The 16,826-nt window shown below is 43.7% G+C and overlaps 1 protein-coding gene across 1 annotated transcript in view; it reads right to left on the reverse strand.

Annotated features, from left to right (window-relative positions):
* The window catches only part of LOC147750997 (protein NLRC5-like), a 721,414-nt gene extending 705,316 nt beyond the window's left edge, over nt 1-16,098 (reverse strand). Inside the window, exon 1 of the mRNA XM_086918889.1 lies at nt 15,975-16,098. The gene's annotated coding sequence lies outside the window, so the exon portion shown is untranslated. The remainder of the gene's footprint in view (nt 1-15,974) is intronic.
* Between the last annotated feature and the right edge of the window lie 728 nt (nt 16,099-16,826).

The raw sequence follows: 16,826 nt of genomic DNA on the forward strand, positions 1-16,826 counted from the left end.
TGGTGTGATGACCTGTCCTCCTCCTTTGTCCAATCGAAATTGAGGATCCTTACACTTGCAACATTGGGGGGTGGTAAACTGACCTGGAAAACAGTATAATTAGAGTAGGCTTGGCTAGTTAATTTTGTCCGACTTGTCCGAATAGCTGACCTGTCACTGACCCAACGCACTCAATAGGTGACTAAGAGCAGAGGGCTGCGGAGCACTCTGTCTTGAGGTTCGCTGACCCATTCGGGGTTCTGGGAAGCTGAAGTGCTGGCGAAGCACTTTGTTGGTGACTGCTGTAACCCAATCGGGGTTTTGGCTGATTCCTTGCAGAGAGGGAGTAGCGCAGGCGTTGCAACTGAACTGCGAGTGCTAGTCTTAACCTTTGGTGGTCCGGTCCTGATCCAAATCTGGGTTTCTTGTCCTGATTTCTGAGCTCACACCTGCTGGCCTACTGGCACTGAAATCTTTGGGGGTTTTCTGTCCTTTCAACTGACCCGTGGCCAGGGTTGGTCTTCACACCATTCTAGGTAAATAGTGGAGTGGTGTGGCTCACTGGTTAGAGGCGGCAGACCCGGAAGCAGAGGACGGCCCGGGACCAGGGTTCAATTCCCGACGCGGCAGGGTCGTGAACCAGGGTCAGCGGACGCGATAATTCTTGCCTCGGTGCCTACTCTAACCAGGGATTACACTCGGCAACTCTGGGCATTAGCTTCCCTCATCTCCACAACGGCCCCCAACAAACACCTGGTTTCACCTTGGAGATACCCAGGAGGGAACATCTCACAGGGAAAGCCAGGACGGGTTCCCCACTGGTCTATAGCGCCGGGACGCCTCCGGGTAGCAGTGCGCTTTACAAGACACACACATTTACATTTACATATAAATCTGTGTGGGTAATTGTCAGCATAAATTACGTCCTTTTCTCTACCCTTCCTGAATTGCTAAAGCTTTATTTGCATATGTTCCTATTTCTTACCCTTCCCTTTAATAAATGATAAAATTCAATGTCTTTCTGTTTATTAGCGTGTTCCACTTTTTTACCCACCTTTTAGTTGAATGCTATAACATTTTTTCATGATTGTATAATTGTTCCTTCTCTTCACCCTCCCTTTAAGGAGATAAGCTTGATTAGTTATTTGATTTATAGTGTGTTCCATTGTTTACCTTCCCTATAGTTATGTGCAGAAGTTGAGTTTCAATATTGCATATTGTTTTCCTTTTTTCCAACTGTTGATAATTGCGAAAAGCTGTTGGTTTTAGTGTGTTCCTTTTCTTTACCCTCCTTTAGTCAAGTTGTGAAAGTCTGTTTTCGAAAATAGCATGTTCCTTGTTTTACCTTCCCTTTATTTCAATTTTGCTAAATGATTGGCATAATTTATCTTTTGCATAGTTATACACTATTTCTAATCTTGGTTATTGATAGTCTAATTACTTTCAATCTGATGATTAGATGAAGAGTTTAAACCTTCCCCTAGTCTGCGGTTATTACATGGGTGCTAATGTTATTGTATTTTTGACTGCCTTCTTTAAAACTAACTCCCTGATCCATGTGGTCATAGGTACCAGTGACCAGGATTGGTAAATCAATGGTATAGGAATTAGTGGAATAAAATAGACTGGTAGTAGAACGTGGGTTACCTGATTGAGTAAATGTGGAAAATTGAATTATGGGCCCAGGTGAGTATTGGTTAAATTATAGTTGGCTGACCTCTGCACTCTATCACCTGCTATAAAGCCAAGCATTGGCAGAGCAAGGTGGGTTCTCCTTTTGCTGTTTAGTCTTAAACTCTCCTATAATACCAAATTGATTGTCGTGTGCTCGTCCCAAGTGTTAGCTGTAGAATTGACAGGAAAGTATCTATCTACACTCTTTGTGGTCAATTTATATAACTCTTTCACGAGTACTAATGAGACTAAGCACCTAATGGCCTTGGAGGTTTTTTAGTGGCCTATGGGGAAAGCTCTGATGATTACCATAACATACTAATCCTGGGAGATTTTCATACTTGTATCTGTCCTCTTAACTGTTTGGCATTGTTAGAGGAGGAGGTCGGTCCACAGGGGCAAAACGATTTTCAACATTCGCCATCTGGCATTTTATTAGAAGGTATATTATCAGCCCATAACCTGAACTGTCTACAACAATCAGATAATCCTATACCTGTAGCTACCTATATTGGCCATGGCTGTCAAAGTGTATTTGATCACATACTGGTATCCTCTCCGCTAATACCTGCTGTAGGAAACTTAAGTGTTACTCAGAATCCAATCAGTGATCATAATCCTTTGACACTGGATCTCCATCTACATGCTGTTTTTAAGGGTATGATTGTTAGTCAACTCACTTATATAAATATAAAACCTAAAGATCAAGCTTCTAGATTGAGATGGAACAGGATCACTCCAGAAGGTTTTATGAATAATTTGTATTTTACTTGTGCCCCAGAGCTTAAGGTGTGCTTAGACCAGGAGTCTCATGCTAGATCTATCCTGGATGCCTTTGAGTCAATCACTAAACGTGTTTGCCTATAATCTGTCTACCATAACCAGAGTAGCGCGCCCGAAGCTGAAAAGATGGTTTGACGATAACTGCATGACTACCCACAAGGAGCTCATGCAGGCCCTCAAGCAAAAACCGAGGGTGGCCTCTTTAATCAAAAACAGCAGAAAGGCATTCAAAACTGCAGTCCAAACTAGGAAAAAACAACTGAGGGAGATGGCTTGGTAGGAGCTCAGCCAAGTCAGTGTGCTGGCAAACAGTTCCAAATTTTGGTCCGTTATTAACAGTCCTTACTTTGATGACTCACCCAACTTCTGCACAGTGTTTAGTACCCGCAGAGATGTGGGTCCAGCACTTTGGCAAAATCTACAGTGATGATAACCTTGAGAACCCTGTGGGACAAACCGTTCCCGGACCAGTAGGTTGCCCGCTTGTTTTTAATTTAGATGAGGTTCGTTAAGCTATTAATTCGACATCAGGGGGAAAAGCACCTGGCCCCGATGGTGTACAGACTGACTTTTATAAGGCAGATCTCAAAGTTTAGGCTATGATTTTAACACATGTTTTTAATGCAGCCTGCAGGTTTGGTTTTCCTCTGTCATGGGCAAAGGCGGTGATCATCCCCATATTTAAAGAAGCATTTGCAATGCAATACGTCTCGCATTACTGAATGTTTGACCTATTGGTGTTGCACTGTTATTAGCAATGTCAATAGCTCATACTTTAATAATGTGAGACCTATTGCATTGCAAATGCCTGTTTCACAGTTTTTCCAGACATTGCCTATCTTTCTTGAAGTACTTCTTCTATTACCTGGTGGCATTAGGGTTGTTGCCACTTGACAGTCAGTCTTACCTCTGGAACACTGAATACGGGTCCTGCCCGGGTCAAATAACCCCTTAAGCTGTACCCCTGAAGTGTGTGCAGTACAGGGTTAATGTGTAAACATCATAGGGTTCATTGGCAAACGCTGCAGAGTTCTTAAGGCATTTGGGAGTGAAGAACATGGACAGACTGTGAAGAAGGGGGGGTAGTAGATGGGCAGCTAAAGGTGATGGGAGCAAATGGGCACGTGATTTTCGGGACTTGTTTTAAAGCTTGGGGCACTGTGTTTAAAGCTTAGAGCACTGTGTTTAAAGATTGGGGCACAGGGACTAACCGAGTATGGATCTAGGAACAAGCTGATAGACACTAAAAAGAACCTAGGGCATAGACCGAGTTAGTGTAGTGCACATGAATAGACAGCTTGAGATATGCGAGGTCGATGAATCTACAGTGTGAGGAGCTTGGGGCACGTGGACAGACAGCCCATGGACATTATGGTGAGTATGGGGCACATGACTAAGACAGTCTGAGTTGAACAGACTGTAAAGAGTCTGGAGCACATAGACACCTGGAAAGAAGAGCTTGGGGGCACAAACACAGTCTTATGAAGAGCTTGGAGCTGTGCCCTCTCAAGACCCGTATACATCCCTACCCCATAACCTTTCCACTTGTCCAAGAATCTTTATAAACCACATTGCAAATACCATTACTCACTACTGCCCCTCACTACACCACCTCCAACTTAAATTCCCGAGGCATTAACTACGAACTTTCTGAGGCACCCACATTCCCACGGATATCCATGTCACATCTCACTGATAACACCTCGACCGCACATTGCATTTTTATGTTTTACAGTGACAACAAATGCGCTACTCACATTTACTCTCCTTCAATGTATTACGTCCCACACCACCATCTCACATACCATGTTGACTTCCCCTAGCTCCCAAGTGGCTCACAATACTTTTTTGGTCACCTGCGAGGTGCATTAAGAGACTTGCAATAACGCTGAGAACATTCTACCTTTACTCGCACACAACAGCAGGCAAAGCAGTGGTAACTAAAGTTTACAGGCATGACGCTGGTGCCACTTGACAGTCTTACTGTCAATCCCTACTTACTCTTTACCTCTGACTCCTTCGTCACTATCTAGGACGCTCTCACCTTGCGTTTTCAGGGGCCCAGCGGGGCTGGCTGGCAGCTGATTCCACCTCAGGCACCTAGCGGTAGTGGCCGCCATCTTGGATCGGGCTGGTTCGCCCTACCCCACCCACGCCACTCCCCCCACGCTGCTCCTCTATTTAAACGTCCCCCATGTGTCAGCGCAGCGCACGAGCGCAGCGGGCGCGCCGTAGGCTCGCCGGAGTCAAGCCAGAGTCCTGCCCGTCTGCGCCCGTCCGCGGCAGGCCGGGGCAGGGGGCACCCCCTTATGCCCTCCCGCTGTCATATACTTCCTCTGAGCTCCTCTCTCACTGGATCCCTGGCACCATTAGTCCTACTGTGTCTAACTCACTACAACACTTAATCTCCTTACGAGCCCCCCCGCCGCTCCACCCGCCGCTATTCAAAGTTGTTTCCCTCGGCCTTGTGCCGCTGCTCCTATTCACTCCCTTTTGCCTGTTCCCCACACGCCGTCTTATAATACCACTGCCACGCTCCTCAACACCAGGTCCGTCGTCAGCCATCAGCATGAGCTATTCGACTTTCTTGACACCCACAATCCGGATCTCTTGTTCTTAACAGAGACCTGGCTCAAGGCAGACTCCCTTCCCAACGTCTTAGCCGCACTCCCTCCCTCATATTCCATCATTCGAGCGGATCGCCCGGAGGGCAGGAGAGGCGGCGGAGTAGCTTTGATAACACATACTGACTCCCACTTTCAAATACTCCCCTCTCCTCCTATCCCTGAGGTAGACTGCCTAATAATTCGTGCTAGCTCTCATTCGACCGCCCTTACTGCTGTTCTCATTTATCGACCCCCTCACGCAACTTCCAACTTTGTCTCTTGCCTTCAGGACATCCTCGCCACACTGGTTATTAACAACTCTTCAGTGTTGGTGTTGGGTGACTTCAATTTTTGGCCTAACGATCCCGCCGAAAGCCCCCTCTCTAAAGAATTTACCAGCCTTATGACCAGTCTTAACTTTTCTCCCCTTGTCCACAGCCCCACCCATGTTCATGGCCATTCGCTTGACCAGGTTTGGACCCTAAATATCCCTACTACTCCCCCTGTCATCTCCCCCTGCTCCTGGTCGGACCATTTTTTAATCTCCTTCTCTCTCGCGTTAGCCCCAGCGCCTAAACCTCCTCTCCCCAAGAACACCTGGGCTAGAAAATGGGGTAAGGCAGACATGCTATCTTTCTGCTCATCCCTAGCCAACTCCTGCCCTGACCTCTCAGGCCTCGCCGCCCCGGACCAACTGACTACCATCGATGGCTGGTTGACCCGGGCAGGCGACGACTTTGCTCCCCTGAGACGGATCACGGTGAAGCGTGCCCATGCTGCCAATCGCTGGTTTACCCCCGACCTTAAGGAGAAGAAATTAGCCGCACGCAGAGCAGAGCGTGCATGGAGAAGAGAATATTGCCCCGCCAAAAAAACTATCTACCTTTCTGTGCTCAAAGTATATAAACAAAGCATACTTGATGCCAAGACCCTGTTTTATTCAAACAGGATACTAGCAGCTGAATCTCAACCTAAAGAGATTTTTGCCACAGTACATGAGCTTGCCTCATCCAACAGAGCCACGGCCTCGATCCCCCCTTCTCAACCGCTCTGCGACTCACTCAACGATTTCTTCGTTGATAAGGTCGCAAAGATCAAGGCTAATATCTCTCCCCCTTCCCCTACCTTCATCAATCCCTCCCCTCCCGTCATCACTTCCAAATTCACTTCCTTCCCCCCTTTGACCATAGCTACACTTTTTCCCCTGCTCCAAAAGGTAAAGTCAGGTTCCCCCCTAGACTTTGCCCCTGCTCGCATTTTGCGAGAAGTCTTCCTACACTGTCCTACCCCCCCCTCACACTTTTAAACGACTCACTCAAATCCGGAGTGGTCCCCACTGCCCATAAATTTGCGGCAGTCATCCCCATCCTAAAAAAACCCGGTGCCGACCCTTCATCCCCTTCCAACTACCGTCCCATCTCCCTTCTACCCTACTTGACCAAGGTTCTAGAGACCCATGTAACCAGCACCCTGAGTACCTACGTGGAAACCAACCACTGCCTCTCCCCCCGGCAGGCGGGCTTTCGCCCCCTCCACTCTACGGAGAAGGTAGTGATCTCAGTGATGGACAGCCTACGCGAGGGCATTGATACCAACCTCCCCCAGGCCCTCATTCTTTTAGATCTATCCGCCGCTTTTGACACGGTGGACTTCTCCATCCTCCTCACCCGTGTCAAGGCGGCGGGCATAGAGGGCCTGGCCCTTGCCTGGCTTAAGTCCTTCCTGAGTGATAGGGCTCAGGCAGTCCACCTTGCTGGTTTCACTGCTGCCTCTCGTAAGGTTGCATGTGGAGTCCCCCAAGGTTCCTCCCTTTCCCCTCTTTTGTTTAATTTATACATTTACCCCCTTATTTTTATGTTACAGCAGCTCGAGGTCACGGTGTTCAATTACGCCGATGACCTCCAGCTAATTTTTAACCTTTCCCACTCTTCCTCCTCCGCTTCAAATGTCCAATCCGTCATGTTGTTCATCCAGGATTGGATGAACTGCAACCACCTCAAACTCAACCCGGACAAGACGGAGTTAGTCTTGACCAGAGGTGGTTGCAGTCCCTGGTCCCCTTCTCACTGGCCCTCCTCACTTGGTGTCCCCCCGCTCCCAGTTCCCAAGGTCAAGACCCTTGGCATCTTCCTGGATCCCTCACTTTCTGTTCACTCTCAGGTCAATTCGGTTGTTTCCTCCTGTTTCTTTTCCCTCCGAATCATCAGGAAGATCTCTCGTTTTTTTTCTTTACCCGCCCTAAAAATTATAGTGATGGCCATGGTGCTTTCGCGCCTCGATTATGGGAACATCATTTATAATGGCGCTCCAGCTTACGCCATTCGCCGCTTGCAGCTAGTGCAGAACCAGGCTGCTCGCCTGATTCACGGCCTGCCTAAATACCATCGAGCCACCCCCCTACTGCAGGCCTTGCACTGGCTGCCGGTGAAAGAGCGTGCCCTGTTTAAGCTTGGCTGCACCACTTTTCAGGCTAAAATGGGCACCGCCCCGGAATTTATTTGTTCTGCCATCACTCCCTACACACCTGGACGAGAGCTTAGGTCCACTCATCAGGCACTGTTAACCATCCCCCGCTTCAGCAAGAAAAAGACTGGCGGTACGAAATTCGCAGTGCTTGCTCCTGCGTTTTGGAATTCCCTTCCCTCGGAACTCCGTATGTCATCTTCCTATATCGAGTTCCGGAAGGGTCTCAAAACTCTTCTTTTTTCCCGAGCCTACAATGCTTAAATCCCCCTCCGCTCCTGCCTGCTTCCTCACAATCCAACAGCGCCAAGAAACCGCATGGTAAAAGCGCGCTATAGAAATGTTTTTAAATTCAAATTAAATTCAATTCTTTACTGCCCCACTGCACATGCTTAGCTTCTTCTCATTGCACGCGCTTTCCACGCTCACCCTGCCAAACCTCCTGAGGTTGCACACGGCAACTGCATGGCTCTTCAGTGCATTCAGTGCTGCACCGCGATCCAGGAGTAAGGTCAAGCCTTTGTACACACACTACTGTACTGCCAACATGAACCTTTCATAACCTGCCAGTGTAGCAAAAGGCTCTGCGCACACGCGTCGTGTCCTGCCACGCTGCCGTCTGAAGCCGGCATATGTGCGCCTGAGAGCTGCAGTACGGCACACCGGGAGATGTAGTTTTTCGATCGGATTGCAATATTCTATTAGTTCTTTTGTTTAGAGAGTCAGCTGGTTTCATAGATATATGCTTCTCCCTAAACTCTGTTAGGCCTCTCGCCACTCACAATTCACACGTAGGTTTGACAACCATCCTGAATTTCAAGCGGCAGGGAAAGCGTTAGCTTTCACTTCCGCTTGAAATACAAAGAAGCCTGCGAGTGGTGCGCGCGTGCCACTGCGAGCCGCGCTTTCAATTATCGCGCCCGTGTCTGGGCACGATAATTGAAACCACATGACGACCTATTGGTGTCTATTATGCGCACCAAGCTCGTAATAGACACCAATAGGCCATGGGCGGAGCAATGCGCCCGCCTTTAGCCAATTGCGTGCAGTCTTTTAGAAAAAGACGCACACAAAGGCCAATTGGGTAGCACAAAAGAAATCGCACACGCACGAGCGTGTGCGATTCCTAGGTCAGTGCTAAAACCCAGTTTTTCCCTTACAAAATGCCTCGCGCTGCGCAGTGCCCGCTAGGTCGCGAGACCTAAAAAGGTATCAGGGAGGACCCAGCATGCTACAGGCCCATTTCGCTTCTTGATTCGTCTGCCAAAATATTGGGGAAAGTAGTCCTGGAGCGCATAACAGCCTGGCTTGACAGCGCCAACATTGTTTCAGATCTGCTTTATGGGTTTAGGACTAGGAGGGGGACTTTTGACCAGTGCCTTAACCTCCACCTGGTGATACGAAAGTACACTGTTGCCAGGGGGGGGGGGGATTTGCAATTGGCCTTTATGGACCTCTCCTCTGCTTTTGACCTTATTATTAGGTCCAAGCTATGGCTGATCCTCCAGGAAATGGGGCTAGATGCCGATCTGATCACCTTCCTGGCTACTGCCCATGACAATACTATGGCTGCAGTCCGCTTCAGTGAAGACGGGAGTTTGACCGACCATTGGGCGGTAAAAAGAGGGGTGCGTCAGGGATGCATATTGGTCCCTCTGCTGTTCACCCTTTATATCAATAAACTAGGGGACTCCTTGGCAAATTGCTGTAAAGACATACCAAGAGCGTTTACTAAAATGATTCCAGCACTCCTATATGCTGATGACGCGGTTCTAGTATCTAGAACCACACGGGGGCTGCAATTACTTTTAAACTGTTTTATAGATTTTATGGACACTCTGGATTTAATTACAAATTTTAAAAAAATCACACACAATGACAATAGGTTCTAGGAGGGCAGCAAAAGCAAAAGTCTACTGTAAGGGGAGTGAGCTGACTAAGGTGTCTCCCTTCCCATATCTTGGGGTGCTCTTTGATGATCAACGTCCATGGTGTGCACAACGCACACTCAAAAAGAACGTTTTAGTCAGAGCAGCTGGGGCAACACTAGATTCCGCAAAGAAATAGGCTCTAAGCTGCTCCCTGCGATTTTGAAGATTTACAATGCTAAGTGCATCCCCATGACCACTTATGGTAGTGATATTTGAGGCTATAAGGATGTGAAAGAAATACAAGGGGCAGAAAATAACTTAATGCGTAAACTACTTTCTGTCCCAGCATCCACCCCAATCTTTAACCTATATGAGGAGATGTGAGTGGGTTATATTTCAGACATGATCGCAGTTGCTCCACTTCTCCGCTGGATGAGAATTTGAGCTCAACCAACCCCAAATTTAAATCAATTAATAATCCAGGACTGTTTAGCCTTGGATAAGGCATTAAAAATTCCATGGCTTAAATATATTAAAGACCAGACCGAGAAGCTTGGCTGCCCCGACCTGTTCAAGTCTTCTACTCCTTTGACTAAGCCCGCCATTAGAGCAGTTAAACTGAAGTTTTTAGATAGGTGCCAATACTTAAGGGAGGAAAAAGAATTAATTAAGCCCTCGTGAGAAAGTATGTCACACTGAGCCTGGGCCAGAAGATGCAACCATATCTAACATACATAAACAAAGCTTACCATATTTTTGTTTTAACAATATTCCGCTTAAACATGGTACCCTGGTTACTGGCCTATCCGAAAGGCTATTTTAAACTGGATTCCCCAAATAGGTGTACATGTGACAACTTCTCAGAGCAAGACACTCTACATATTATGTTCTTTTACGCCCACTTTTAACCCCCTACGCAGAAGGTACATTCTTCCTTTGCTAAGGGGTAACAATTGTGTGCAATTAAGGCAAGCCCTGGTTCATCCACAAATGCTTAGCTCCCCTATAATTTGTGTGTGGGTAGCCAGCTTTTTAATTGGGGCAATTAGACATAGGAATAGGATGTCACAGAGTTAATCCTTTTAAACAAGTTGGTAGTATGATTACGCTGATTACCACTTAACACAATATAATAGTGACAAACGTGGTTTTTATTTAGCTTTTGCACAATGCTTTTACTGGATTTTAAGCACATTAAGATATACATTTGTGATGGATTTATATACGGTTTTATGTTAATTGATGTTTAATGTTGCACTTTTATGGCTTTAATCAGCCGAATAAAGTTGATATTGACTTTGACTTTGCTTCATTTGCATTGATGTCTTTAAATTTCATGCATATTTTCAAGATTGCCGGTGTGTCTGTCAGATATTTGTGGGATCACTGACATAATATAGAATGTCAAAATATCTACCTACCAAAATATCGAGGTAAAAATATAGAATGCCAAAATATCGACCTACTATCTCCAAACAGGTAAGTACAAAAATATCGAATCAAAAATATCGATGTAAAAATATAGTTAGTCAAAATATCAACTTTTTTTAAATGCTTTAAATTAATTAAAGATTTATGAAATAATAAATATAATGAATTTAAACATACTTAAAATACTTAAATAACCTTAAAATTAATAAATAATTAATGTAAGTAAAAAAACAATACAAATTGATCTGTTAATACATATATATATATATATATATATATATATATATATATATATATATACGTAATATTAATTAAAAAATTACAATATTTTCACCGTAGGATAGCGGAAAGGGTAACATTTACTATTACCACTCCAGTGAGTGCAACAGTAGGGAAAACGTTGGATAGCGTAGGGGTAAAAATAGTATTCCATCTCCAGAGAGTGCAACAGTAGGGAAAGCGCTGGATAGCGTAGGGCTAAAAATGACTATTCCCACTCCAGAGAGTGCAACAGTAGGGAAAGCGTTGGATAGCGTAGGTGTAAAAATTACTTTTACAACTCCAGAGAGTGCAACAGTAGGGAAAGCGCTGGATAGCGTAGGGGTAAAAATTACTATTCCCACTCCACAGAGTGCAACAGTAGGGAAAGTGTTGGATACCGTAAGGGTAAAAATTACTATTCCCACTCCAGAGAGTCAACAATAGGGAAAGCGTTGGATAGCGTAGGGGTAAACATTACTATTCCCACTCCAAGGAGTGCAACAGTAGGGAAAGCGTTGGATAGCGTAGGGGTAAAAATTACTATTCCCACTCCAGAGAGTGCAACAGTAGGGAAATCTTTGGATAGCATATGGATAAAAATTACTATTCCCACTCCAGAGAGTGCAACAGTAGGGAAAGTGTTGGATAGCGTAGGGGTAAAAATTACTATTCTAACTCCAATGAGTGCAACAGGAGGGAAAGTAAATACTTCATATATAAATAAAAATAAAATAAATAATAATACCAATTACAAATTAATTAAAATACTTAACACTTTTATATAATATATTAATTAATCAATTAAAAATGCAAATACAAAATAATTAATAAAAATAATTACCTACTAATACAAATTATTTACCAATTAACAATAAATTAATTAACAATTAGAAAATAATTAAACATTTGATAAAATAAAAAAATTTAAATAGAATTACTTAAAATTAAATTACTCCCCACCCTATTCCCCTATAAACCCACAACCCACTACAGAAACTAAATTAATAAAATTAACATAATTATCAATTAATAAATTAATTAAAATAAATCTCCCATTATATTTTAATTAATTACCAATTAATAATTAATTACCAATTACTTCACAATAAATACAAAAATAAATTAACATATTTAATTATTTATAATTAAATAACTTCCCATCCTATTCCTCTATAAACCCACAACCCGCTACTGAAAATAAATTACTAAAATTAACATATTTATCAATTAATCTATTAATTTTAATTAATTATCCATTATATTTTAAATAATTCCCAATTAATAATTAATTAATAATTAATTCAAAATAAATACCAATAAATAAATTAACATATTTAATTAATTATAATTACCCTATTCCCCTATAAACCCACAACCCGCTACAGAATTATATTACGCAAAAATGAAATACCATTAAAAAATGATAATATAAATAATGACATAAATATACACTTTTCAAACATATACTAACATTAAAAACACTTTAAAAGTTGATATTAACTTACTTACCTCAAATTCGATATTTTTGTAGTCTATATTCTGTCCATTCTATATTTTTGTAGTCTATATTCTGTCCATTCTATAGTTTTTTTAGTCTATATTCTGTCCATTCGATATTATGTCCATTCTATATTTTTAATTCGATATTAATGCTATCCTATTCGATATTTTTGTAGTCTATATTCTGTCCAGTCGATATTGTGTCCATTCTATATTTTTTAATCGATAATAATGCAAATCGATAATAAAAACTCGATATTTTGACTGTATACCATATTGGTTGGTAGGTATGCTGGCTTTTGTGTATGTGTGCTCGAGTAGTGTGTGCGTCTGTACATGCCATTCACAAATATTAACAAAAGAAATCAAAAAAGGTTCGGTGACAGATCTAATTGCCAGAGTCATAAGAAACCATCTGGCAACAGGAATTAGATAGACTTTGGAATCGAAAGAATGTTAGTGTGCTGGCGACATCAACAAAGAATTTTAACACTTGCCACTTCGGCAGAAATATTTTGCTCTAAACAGTTTTTTGTTGAAGACATCTTCAACCTTCATCCGTGGTTGAACTTCATGTGAGCACTGGAAAGGTCAAGAAGGCATGGTGTAATTTATTTCACCAACACAACCCGTTATTGGTAAAATATAAAGGAATACCTTGAGTGTTTAGATCGACTCGATCTCAATGCTTCAAATCATACAGAACTTGGCTGCCCATCTCACTCTGGGCCTTTTTGGCTGGACTTTAATCCAATTGAAAATGTTTCAATCTTCTCCAGCTGGCCAGACTGTAGAAATCCTTTCTCGGTGGTTGACCCTTTTCCTTTCCTGTAGCTAAATATTGAAAACTACTGCATCTTCTGCCCAACAACTTCCCTTTCATACACGACTAAAAATCTGTCTCTTTTCAACATCGATCCAGTTTCCTTTCAGGTAAGTTTTGTCTAGTGCCAGTGCACCCATTTCAGTATTTGGGCACTCTACAAAAATCCTAATGGATCAAAACATGCTGCTGTAATGGAACTCCTTAGCCCTGGAAGGTGTATGCTAAATGCAAAACTATTCTCGAAATTCAAAACAAGAAACATAAAAAAGGTCAAACCACTTTCAACTCCAACAAAACGGCTCTACATAAAGTCCAACCGTGGCACTTAGGCAGAAGTTGCCACACTAAGTTCAGTCACAGTGTTTAGATTAGTTCGGAAACTTTTAATTCATGCAGGGGTGATGTTATATGACTATGGAGATAGTGTATCATCCCTGGTCTGGGCCTTGCTTCAATTACTTACGGGTAATCTTCATCACCCCGACTCATAGTCCTCCTTGTACTTGTCCACAACCCTCCTTCCCTCCCTCGTCCCTCCAATATTATACTTTTAGAAAGTAAGGGAGATGAGGAGGGATTATTTAGCTGAGCAATAAACTTTTGTTTAAAGGGACCTGACAATGTAATGTGGGAATCTTCCTGTCGGAAGCCGGGTCGCTTCAATGTGCTATAAGGTGGACGTAGATGAGGGGCTACTAAAGAATTTAAGCATCTCGCCCCACTCTAATGCTAGGGGGTGTTTCCTTAGCCCCCTGGCTTCTTTCTGTCTAAGCAGCATGGTCTCAGATTCATCCCATGGGATAACTGTAGAATGCCAGGTAGATCATAGCCATTGGAGGGGCACCAAGTTTCCAGCGATGGGTTATGGAATGCTTAGCTAACAGCATAGCTAGGTACAAAAATGATTTCCGAGCATTGTTTTTTTGTTATACTCGAACACCCCGAGCCCGCACACTTTCCACCTATGTACGCCTGCAATGCCGGACTATCAGGACAGGTGTTCCATTACTACTGTCCAGTAGCTGTCTATCTATAACCCCCGGGGCATTTCTGGCACATGTGAACCATGTCAGCATCCACCTGCCGGTACCCGGACAGAACTCTTTCCTGGACACGGTGGTGGGAAGAGCCAATATACTATCCAATGCAGTGTCATTGAGTGTTCTACCTAGTTCAATCTTCCGTTTGTCAAACCGCGAGTCACGTAAAAACAGTGTTTTGTGCGGCCATCCCCTAGCCAACCATTGTATGAGGTATCGACCCCTGACCATTGAATCTTTTCATTACGTCATGCGGCAGCAGGTCATCGGTTGTCATACATGAGTAGAGCTGCGGCATTTAACGTAAGAGCATTATAGGTGAGACACTGGCCCTGTCGTGTGAAGTACTGTTCCTTAGGACCGCAAATAGTGAGTGACATATAACCACCGAGCATGTTTCTGTCACCATGGTGAATGTGTACGCCTACGTAACAACTGACAAGTAAGCTACTGACATTGGAGCCTGTCGCCTCCCAAGTGTGAAGAGGGGGGAGGCAGGATTTGAGCCAATTTACCAATAGGCTCTAAACTTTGTGTAAAGGCTCGAGGTCCTCTGCAATGCCGAAATAATGCTTTGTAACATCATCTCTAAGGAACAGCATCATATCGTCTGCGTGGAGGCACATGCGTTCCCTCTCCGAAGGAAATGCACCCGCATCCCCTCCCTTCTTCATGAATGGAAATGGCTCCTTGCTAGGGCAGGGCAAAAATTAATGGGGGACGCGGAGAGACCTGCCTAGTGCCCCAACCGCCGAGTGTAGAATCTGAAGGGAAGATTTACAAGCCCCTTGCGCCACTTGGGCGTCGTTTTTAACATGGGAAAAGTGACGCAAAAGTGGCGCAAGGGGCTTGTAAATCTGCCCCAGAGATTTTAAACTCAAACGTCTTTTGGCGCACGTACTTAAACACCAGCAGATATATTTCTAGCATTACTATTTGTGTTTAAGGGCAAACATCAAGAAACAATTGCAGCAAAAAATAGGACATATCTATTGCTTGTAATTTTTGTACATTTTATTAGGGCTATTAGTTTAATAGACCGTGTTACCAATTTTTGTCAAAATGAAGCACATTTATTTTGGCCATTTCTTACTACTTACTTACTCATAACATGAAAAACTAATTTTTGTACTCAATGTGCTCTATTTTTCACATTTGAAATTTGGAGTAGATAGGACTTCATTTCCCATTATGCAAAATTTCGTTTATTACATTTAATGACGCATTTAAACAAAGTGGTTAGGTCCCATATTTTACACCGCTACAAAACTTTACATAACCGGTGCCACAAGCATCTCCAACTCTATATAACGCGCTTGCTTCCTTCTCTATCTGTTTTTCCGTGCATCTATCTATACGTTGTTATCCGAATGATATAGTTCGCCTTGCGTGTCAAGTTCAATAACATTTTCCAGGGTCGGTTCCTTTTATGAAAACAACAACATAAAAGCTTCATATTTTAAATTATATCCTAATCACAAACTTTAGTGTCATTAATATTTGAAGCAGTGCTACTTGTAGTAAGAATAAACACACCTACCTGCCAGGAGCACCTTAGACCCTCACGGTTGTGGAAAAGTCCCGGGGCGGCCTGGCCGCCATTCCTCTCTCTGGTCTGTATGTATCTCGGATCCCCAGCGCCTGTCACCCTCGCGGTACACCAGTCTGGTAACATTAAACACTGAAAATAATTGGCCCGCAGCCTCCTACACATTCTTCCGGGTCCTTTTCAGGTGTATGCTGAGCTGGGTGGACAGGTCCCACTGGTTTATATTCAAGTGACAAAATACTTAAGGAGCTCACTTTGCTCAGCAGCAAACCTGGCACAGTGTTATCGTAAGGATGTTAGGGTCCCCTGGAAAGCACTATCTTAGGAGCACTGGGTCAGAAAATATTTGAATTTCTATTACTAATTTCCGTCTAATTCAAGCCCACATGAAGCCAAACAGTTTTAAATTAAATGTTAAACTTTAACAGGGTCACACAAAAAAATGTTAAAATAGGTCTTGCCCTGGCTCTCAATTTTTTTAAAACATTCGCTGCTAGGCCTCCCACCCTCCCCCTTGCTAAGCCTTTTTGGGCTATTTGGGGTAGTTATGTTATGTTATGTTATGTTATGTTATGCGTTTTTATTTGGCGCACAGATGCTCCAGCTAAGGAGCGTCCTGGCGCCCGACAAGGCAGCTGCACAACACAACTAAACAATAGAAACAACATATGTAACAACTAAGGAAATAAAAAAGTTTTCACCGCGCGGCGAAAGGATAGCAAATCGCTCATAGCGCGAATTGCCGGGGGTAAGAAGTTCCACAGAGCAGCTGCACGCACTCGAAATGAGCGTCCGCCGGCCCTACTCCGCTTGAAGCGCGGCACAACCGCCAGTTCAAGGTCT

Source organism: Lissotriton vulgaris, chromosome 1_1, assembly GCF_964263255.1.
Source record: "Lissotriton vulgaris chromosome 1_1, aLisVul1.2, whole genome shotgun sequence".
Taxonomy (NCBI): domain Eukaryota; kingdom Metazoa; phylum Chordata; class Amphibia; order Caudata; family Salamandridae; genus Lissotriton; species Lissotriton vulgaris.